This window comes from Quercus suber, unplaced genomic scaffold (assembly GCF_002906115.3).
Source record: "Quercus suber isolate HL8 unplaced genomic scaffold, Cork oak 2.0 scaffold_8, whole genome shotgun sequence".
NCBI lineage: Eukaryota > Viridiplantae > Streptophyta > Magnoliopsida > Fagales > Fagaceae > Quercus > Quercus suber.
Window position 1 is genome coordinate 824,968 of NW_027069474.1, and position 9,727 is coordinate 834,694.

Sequence of the window (9,727 nt, forward strand, 5' to 3'; positions counted from 1 at the left end):
AGGCACACAATAATTAATTATTTTTAAAAATATTTTTTTCAAGAATTCAATACTTTTTTAATTTTCGAGAAAATATTTTAAAAAATAGATGGTTTAATGTGTGCCCTAAGAGCAACTTTTTACATTAAAAACTTTTTACATCAGCTTGTGAAAAAAATTCTGCCTATTTTACATTAAAAAAAACTTTTTTTTTTAATTTTAAACCATCATTTTTACAAAACACCTACATTAGTTTATCTATTTTACAAGACTTTTCAATAAAATATTCATTCTTCATCAATTTTTTATTATTAAGAACGAAGCAAGTAACAAAATGGAACAGAAAGAAAAAGAGAGAAATTAATTAAATATTGATTTACAAGTAAACAATAACCGTGTATCTTTACATGATTACTGTAGCTTTTTGAAATTTTGCACAATTTTAGAAGACCCGATGTGTAACGTCCCGTCAGTTTTTTTTTTTTTTTTTTTTAAGTCAAGATCAGATTTTGGGTTCCCACACTTTCAAAAAAAAAAAAGATTTTGGGTTCCCACATGCCCAACCTAACCTCACTACCCACCACACAATTCACTCCCTCTTATCTCTTCTTTGGCCGGCTTACTCTTTGCTTTTCTTTCTTTTCATTTTTTTTGTTTTCTCTCATACGCTCCTCTCTGCTCTCATCCTCTCCACTGGCACTTCCACAACACCACCATTTCTATCATCTTCCAGCAAGATCACCAGAAAATTGTTGTGAACCCATAAACACCTTCACATCTTTTTTTAAGGTAAAATTTTCTAATCTTTTTGGTGGGTGTTACACTTTTGCTTGAGGTTATTTTTATCTAAGCTTTAATAATGATACCCATGTGATTATTGAGCATTAAAGGTGATATTTATGTGTTGTATGTATGGGTTTTGTATTGGTGGAATTATTTGATGAGTGGATATATGATTTGTGCTAATGATGACTACTTAAGGTTTATGTGTGGTGGAAAATTTAGGGGTTTTAAGTTAGAACATGTGATGGTTGGTAAATTTAATTTTTCCCCATTGCCATTGGGTTTATTTAGAGTTAGTTGAAGTTTTAAATTTCTTGTCTTGGGGGATATTTTGATTTTGCTTTCATGATGTTGGAGATGGTAGTGTAAATTCTATGGGAGCTGCGCATGATGTTGGAGATGATGTTAAATGTGTTAACTTTATAAATTGGAGTTTATGCCTTGTGAAGCAAATTGTTGAGAAACTTTGGAAGTGAAAGTTATTATTATTGATGAGGTTAAATACTAGGCTTGCCTAATTAAGTGTTTATTTGGCAATTCCTAATTTGTAACTAGATATAATTTCAAACTCTATACTTATTGTGATAGGTTTACTTGATATTGTTTAGGTTCTAGCTAATCTCCTTGGAGTTTGGAGAATTAGGATTTTGCAATTGCAAGGTAAGTAGCTTTTTAATGGAATTTTTGGAAAATAACCATATTGTATGAATGTTGTTTTTGGCTTAGACACGCTTTTGGAAACTATATTTTTCCTAAAAACTATCGTGTCGTAACCTTAATATATATGTGTGTGTGTGATTATATATGAAAATGCATCATATTTGATATTGCATTTTGGGAAATTTATGAATTGTTGATATGGAAAAATGAGCATCTTTTATTTAATCTTTGATAGGAAAATCATAGATTTTATGGTATAGTAGAAAATTTAAAGAAACTTATCTTATCTTATTGTGTGGGAAATTGATAGAAAATCTCTTGATAAGAATGAAGTTCAAAACCTTACAAACTTTGTAGAAGTTAGATTATTTAAGGTTTTCTGAAACTACCTAAATATGAACTATGTGTTTCAAAATAATGTAACATGTGAGCTTTATGTGGTTTTAACATCATGCCATGTGTGATTTCCCGGTGATCGGCCAATTTGGTTTCTGTGGTCTTTGTGACAATGGAATCAAATCCAAGTAAGTGCCCTTTCACATTGGATGACGTGTTCTTCTCTACTGTCCATGAGGGGAAGAGGTTCATTGATTGTGTGTGGGTGATGCTACTGTCTATGGGGCCAAGAGATCACATGCAAGAGAGGTCCTATTTGACGCGCTCTCTTTGTTGCCCATGGGGGGAGAGAAAAACCTTGAGGGTATGGGTGAGGCTGCTGTCCATGGGGCCAAGAGTCTGCATACCAGAGAGAATAATATCATGCCAGTTGTGAATGAGTGGATCCCCTGACCGGTCTATATGGCAGTGTGGTGGTATATTTGAAATAAATTACCATATGTTAGATTTTATAACTTTGAAATTATATTATTAGTGCTCACAAATTATGGTATATAGGTTCAAGGTATTTACTCTGAGAAATTTGTATTTCATTTTTAAATCATTCTTGTCATATTATTATTATTGAAGATGAAACTTGCAATCCTCCACCCCCATTAATTATGCTACTTACTGGGTTCTGTCTCATTCTATTATTTATAAACTTTTTAAAGTAAACAACAATCTTTTGAGATGGCTCTTTTTGTTGGCTAACAGTAGTTAGACTAACTACTGATGGAGGCTGAACTTTTGTAATGGAGATATTAAATGATGTACGTCTTAGAATAGGCTTAACTCATTATTTTTGTATGTTATAGTGGTTGTGACGTTATTCTCACTGTTGAGACAAGCTGATGATATGTAATTTTTTTTTTGAGAGAGTTTCAACCTATAGCGTCCGCTCCTGATAATTGCTCTTTATTATCAGACCAAGACACCAATCAATTTTTGGTGTAGGCGGGGATTGAACCCCAGATCTCTTATACAACCATCAGAGACTTTACCAGTTGAGCTAACTGGAACCCACAGCTGATGATATGTAATTAATTATTCAGACCTCTATTCTTTTCTGGCCAATGGTCCTTGTAATTATTGCTTAGAGCTCTGACTTACTTTGGGAGTATATTCAATGAAATTATTATGATAATTCTTAATGTTGGTACTTGATAAGAGTTTTATGGATTGAATTGTCAAAAAGAAAAAATCTACAGGTACTTTGAAATGTCTTTCTCATGCTTTGGACCCTTTAGGGTTTGGGGTGTGACATGATGCAGGTGATTTTCAAGGTAAAATGTGTAAAATTGTACACTTTTTGTACTTTAGTGGAGCTGATGTGAGTGCTCTAAGGGCACACATTTACTGGACCCTTTTAATAAAGCAAATTTAACATCCAAACTAGGTCCCACAGGCACTATTCATAATTTAAAATTTATTTTACTACAGTAGTTTCAGCAATAAGTTTTCAGTTTTCAGTAATAAGTGATATCCAAACAGACTCTAAGTTAGAGCATTCGCATTGAGATTATTAGAGCTCTGAACGTGTCAGGTGGAGTTGAGCTGAATATTAAAAGTTAAAATTTGTTCATTTTTTTGAACCTAAGCTCATCACCGAACAATATTACATACTAGAATTTGATTCATTTTGTTATCAAACAAGCTTAAACTTGTTCACAAATTACTTAATTAATTTATTCTTGTTTAATATATAGAAACAATCCAATTAGTGATGAATATATATGATAAAAAATTACAATAATTAGACATTTTTTGGCATCTGAAGATGAACACATAGTTATTTTAGCCAATATCTCACAAAATAAAAGGAAAAAAAAAAATCTAATTTTTCGCCCTAAGGGCTTACTTGCACAACAACAACAAAAAGATTGAAGATCTTTTTTATTCGCCACACCAGCACATAGTTGCAAACATTTTGCTCATCACAGGATAGGACACAGGTGACTCTCTCTCTCGCTCTCTCTGTCTTAATGTTTCTCTCTATGGCGTCTCAACTCTCTCATTCTCTCAACTGCCCTGTCCGCCTTCTTTTTCCTTTTGTTCCTTTTTTTTTTTTTCCTTTCATCTAGGCTCTAGTTTTCGTCATTTAGAGCATTCTCATCAAACATGTCAAAAAATATAGCATTTAGCATCTCAAAACATTACTTTATCAATTTTAACACTCCACTTTACAATACACCTAACATCAAAAGTTTTATTTTTTCTTACCACTTAATTAAAATATTATTTATTTATTATTTATTTAATTCCTTTTTATTTTCAATCTCATCTCTTCCCCTTTCTCTTTCTGTATCTCTCTTCTCCCAAACAAAAACATCCAACCCACTGCAAACCCAACCCGCTGCCCTTACCCACACCCACAGCCACTACCACCAGCCACCACTGCTCATACCCACTGCCACAGTCACCACCACTCACAACCTTGACCACCGACCACCAAAATTACAAACAAAAACAAACCCAAAACCAAATCACAAACCCAAAATCAAATCAAATCACAAACTCAAACCCACACCCACTGCCACCAGCCACAACAAACCTACACCGATTAGAACGCAACAAAACCATATCGAAATAAAAACCCCACAAACGCAACAAACCCATACCGATCAGAACGCAACAAACCCAAAATTCTGGTTCCAACAGGTTTAACAAAATCATATTCCCACAGAGCATGCATCACCGATTCATGCTCCTTCAAACAAAGAGACTAAGATGACTTAGATAAGATTTTTATGCTTCATCAAATTTGCCTTTAGTTGGCAAAGCATCAGCACATAAAAAAAGCCCATAAACCGGAACCATAGAGGCTTGGTTCGATGGCTCAAGGCAGGGGCAAGTCGGTCTGGGGCGAGAGGACTGCCAGCGTGGGTGACCAGCGTGGGTATGGAGATAGTGCAAAGAACGGAGGGTAATCGGATAGTGGGGATGGAGATAACGACGATGATGATGACGAGGAGAGAGCATGTGGGTTTGGAGAATAACAGCGGCGGCATGTTTTGGCACTAGAAGGAGAGAGGGACGGAGAGCACGAGAGAGAGTGATAGAAGAGAAGTGAGAGAAGAGAGAGAAGGGACTTAGAAGGAGACAAACACGGAAGAGAGAGAGAGAAAGAAATTAATAAAAAATTATAGCATAGTGCTATAGTGCGGTCTCAAAAATGAGAGCATACTGTAACAGTATTGCAAAACTTTTTAGCATATAAAATCTTTGATGGAACACGTTTTTGTGGTATAAATGCTAAAAAATAGCATCTTTTAGCATATATGATGCTTAATGAGAATGCTTTTACAATGTAAGAGCATTCTCATCAAGAATGCTAAATAATTTAGCATTTAGCACCTCAAAATCTTACTTTATCAATTTTAACATACCATTTTACAATCCACCAAACATCAAACATTCTATTTTTTTTACAACTTCATTTAAATAATATTATTTTTATTTTACCACTTTCTCTCTTTCCACCACTTTCTTCTCAACGGCTAGCCACTGTTAGCCACCACCACCATAAACCATCAAAATTCAACAGAAAACCCAGACCGGCCAACCCACTGCCACCACAATCAGCATCCATTCAAAAATCAACCCCATAGCCAAAAAAAAAAAAAAACAGCAACAACAATAACAAAACTAAACTAAACTTGAGAGAGAGAAGCTCACCGTGAGAGAAAGAGAGGGAGGTGGAAGAACCCACAAACCTAAGACCCATGGCAGCCACGGCAAGCAAAGCCCATCAAACCTAAGATCCACGCCTCAGCCACAACAACCTATCTCAGTCACCACACACACACCTCGTTCTCAACCCCAACCAAAACCCACCACCCCGATCTCAACCCAGCCAAAACCCACCGCTCTGATCTCAACCCCAGTCACGTCGATGACCCACGAACCCAGACCCATGAACTCAAACCCACAAACCCAGACCCACAAAATCTCCGGGGCACATCAGACCACGACCCACGACCATCGGCAGAGCACAATCATTGGCAGAGCACACTCATCAGCGAAGCAAAAAGAGAAGAAAGAAGTGGAGAGAGGAAAGAGAAAGATAGAAGAGAGAGAGCCTGAGGGAATAAAAAAAAAATTTGTTTTACAATTGTAGCTACAGTGCGGTCTCAAATATGAGATTGCACTGTAGTGTGAATTTTAAAATTTTAAGATTTAGCCGGTTTAATGGAGTGGTCTTTTTGTCTCAAAAATGCTAAAAAATAGGATTTTTAGCATTTGAGAGGCTCAATGAGAATGCTCTAACAAAACTTTTGTGTAAATAATAGTTGCAAGTAGCAGATTAGATAAACACGAGTACCAGTGGGTGGTTAAAATCTTCTCTAGGATCTCTACCAAAGCAAGTGGGTAGGTTGTAGCCATGCCCTGTGTTACTGTATAGCATCCCCATAATCCCACTTTCCAAGTTATTTTTTCTTTCATCTTTTTATAATTTGATTTAGGAAATGTTAAGGAATACTATTAGAGTATTGATTAATAATCAATTTAAATAAAGTTTTTATGGGGAAAAAAATTAATATTTTGACAGTTTTTTTCATTTTTCATAAAAGTGGTGTCAAAACTTTCATGAAATGGATTGTTAACCAATGCCCTAAGAGCAGTTGTTGGCATGACCCATTTGACTTTTCTTTACCATATATTCAATTGTTATTAAAATAATCCATATATCATATTATAACATTATTTGTATCTATTAAAATATACTACTATTTATCATTTACTGTTCTAGGTTTTATATATAGTATGGATGTAATTAATTTGAAAATGCCTAATGTGGGGGTGAAAGCCCAGCATTGTGTATTGGGCCTGAGGCCTCTTTTTTGGGTTAAGGTATGTCCGAAGAGAAGAAAATGATTGAGAAGGATTCTAAATGGGAGAAATATACCTAGAAATGATCGATGAGGGCAGTCTGAAGAGATCATCATCAGGCCGAAGAGCGTATTCTCTTTGGATATAAAGAGTCTCAATCAAGCAAGTACTTAAGAGGTTCAAGTGATCTTCCTGGCAATTCCAATGATAAGGATAAGCTTTGGACACGTCTGAAGATGATAAGAACGGAGAAATATCTAAAGGAAAAAGCTGCTACCACCGTGTTTAATGCACTGCAGCAACTTTTCTGGCCGCATTTATGTGGAGACGACTCTTGAACAGTACAACTTCAACTACCAACACTCCTGAAGAACTAAAGAAGATACCTGATGTGACGTGTACTCAAGTGATTGCTTGGATGAAAAACAAGTGTACGATGAAGATGGTTTAGAAGAAGGTTATATAAATGAGAAAGGTCTCTAAAGAATGGGGATCAGAAAGAAAAGAAAAGAGGAGGAGGAGAAAGATTTAACTGTAACTCTAAGAATTGTATTCACTGTTCAATCAATAATATATCTCTTCGGACATCAATATGTGTAGCGGTTAAGTGTGTTTTTATGTTGGTCCATCCCTTAATATCATAGTTAACAGTTGCTAAATTCATAATTAGCCCAGCTCTTTCATCCATTCTCTAAAAATTCATTGTTTTGGGCTTAGGCTACAAATCCTAACCCTACACCTAATGTTTCCCTTTGTTTCTTGATCGAATCTTGTACTTCTTTTTTAGTTGAATAAACTTCAGTTTATCATTAAAAAAAAATGTAATTAATATATACACATAATTTTTTTTTTCTAATTTTATATAAGGTCACTCCAAAGATAAATCTCTTCTCGAAACTTAGGTAATAAAAATTCAGCTAAATAAACAATTTTAATAAATTATTTTTCATAAAGTACGCTATTTTAATATGCTATTAGGTATATCCATTTGCCGCAAAGAAAACGTAATTATTTGTTGCAATAATGACTTCTAGAACCAAACATTTATTATATAGTATTTTTAAAGTATACAAAACAAATACATGCTATTAGGTTTAGACTTGGAAAATTCCATGCAAATGTAATTGTCAAATGTGTTTGTAATCAATTCATTATAATATATTGAAGTTGAAGAGCGTCTGCACATGAAGCGGTTAAAGAAAAGCAAGTTTGTAAAGATTCGACTGCCCTACGATCAATCGAGAATCAAGATTTTTTTTTTTTTTTTTTTTGGAGAACCAAGGTTATTGACTTGTTTTAAATTCAGAAAGTCGGTTGTGCCGAGGTTTCCATACCCTACTGACATTAAGTACAACACAGGCACTGTTACAATCAATTGGAAAAAAGGGGTAGAGATTGTATTGATGTGAACCCTGGAGAGATATCATCCAAGCCAAACGCCATAAACTTAGAGAATCAAATTGAGAGATTTTCAAGATGGCGTTGGTGCAATCAAGTGATTAAGCTGAAATCACAAGATCCCAGTTGTTCATGGGGCCAATCAAATATTGTATTCAAGAGGTAATTGGAGTCAACCATAAGTTCCAATAGTGAAACAAGTGTGTGTCATCCTGGAACATCCATAGAATTTAATAGTTTAATAGTTCTAAAGTTGTTAAGGTTTTTGCAATAAGTTCATGTACCAAGAGCATCTCCAATAAATGAGCTAAAATTAAAATCATTTCTAAAATAGATAGTAAAACCAAAAAGCACAATTTCAACTTCCTTTGCAACGTGCAAAAAGTTTTTTGTTAACGAACAATCACTCTCTTGATCTAGAGTGTTAGTACTATTCATTATCAAAAGAATTTTTAAAAAATGTAACCCAATTGAATATAAAAGTCAGCCTCATCTTCTTCTTTCTCTCTCTCATGTAAAGAAGTTGAAACAAATACATTAAAAAATAAATGAAAGTGGTTATTTTAAATGAGACAGATGAATGACAAAAAGTAAAAGTTACCGTTTACACTCCAAATAGTTAAAAAAAATTGTAAGGACAAAAGTTTTGTATTAGATTTATAAATTTCTCTTATTACATTAATTAAACTACTTATGTGCTTGTCTAGGATAAGTTACCCCTTTCACTGGTTTTTTTGTTGGAAATGTTTTCCTTGAGTTTTTTTCGTGTACATATATACTTGTCTTATGTTTTGTTTATCTGTTCATGCACGCACTACTCTAAGGGTCCAATTGAGAATAACTTATTTAATTTTTTTTGTTAAAAGTATGCTAAAGTATATTTGTATCTTGAAAAAGTTAAAAAAAAAAAAAAAAAAAGTGAGAAATATGAGAAATGGATATGGCTTGGAAGTCTTAGTTCATCCAAAAGCAAACAAACAAAAAGCCTCAGAAGTCTTCAGTTCCTTGTGTATAAAGCGAATATAATGCAGCATGAATCATGGTGTCTCACAATGCCCTCCACTATTAAAGGAAATTCATGTATTTTTAATATTACTGTACAATAGCACGTGTATTTCATATACATATATATATATATATATATATTTTATAATATAAGTTAACAATTTACAAGATGCTTTTAAAAAAAGCGCATTCGTGAATAGGGAAATGCACTAGATAGAAGCCGTTGAATGCAGAATAATAATAATAATCAGGTAAAAGGGATATACTGTCTTTTCAATCCACAATGAGCGATTGACAGCATCTTCTTCGTTTCTCCGTGTCTCTCACTACCTTTCACTGCACGCAGCCACTATAATGGGTCCGTTTAGATTGAGCTTATTATTGTTAAAATTAAAAATTAAAAATACTGTAACAAAATAATTTTAAAATGTATAAATAGTACCGTGAGACTCATTTTTAGTACGAACAGTAATGGTGCGTGAACAGTGCACTACAGTAAAATTTGTCTCCTGCACAGTACATCCATGTGAGTGTACTGTTCATGCGCTAAAAAAAAAAAAAAAAGGAGGACAGAAACACAGACGCCCAATGCAAACGGCCACAAATTGGGTCCGTTTGAATACAACTTATTGTTGCTTATTATTGCTAAAGATACTGTAACAAAATAATTTTTAAATATATGAATAGTACCGTG

The 9,727-nt window shown here is 34.1% G+C and overlaps 1 long non-coding RNA gene across 1 annotated transcript; it reads left to right on the top strand.

The window, feature by feature from the left end:
* The first annotated feature begins 502 nt into the window (after positions 1–502).
* LOC136068363 (uncharacterized) lies at positions 503–2,387 on the top strand. Its single transcript, XR_010629719.1, has 2 exons — positions 503–768; positions 1,371–2,387. It is a non-coding gene; the product is annotated as an uncharacterized LOC136068363 (long non-coding RNA).
* Positions 2,388–9,727: the final 7,340 nt, after the last annotated feature.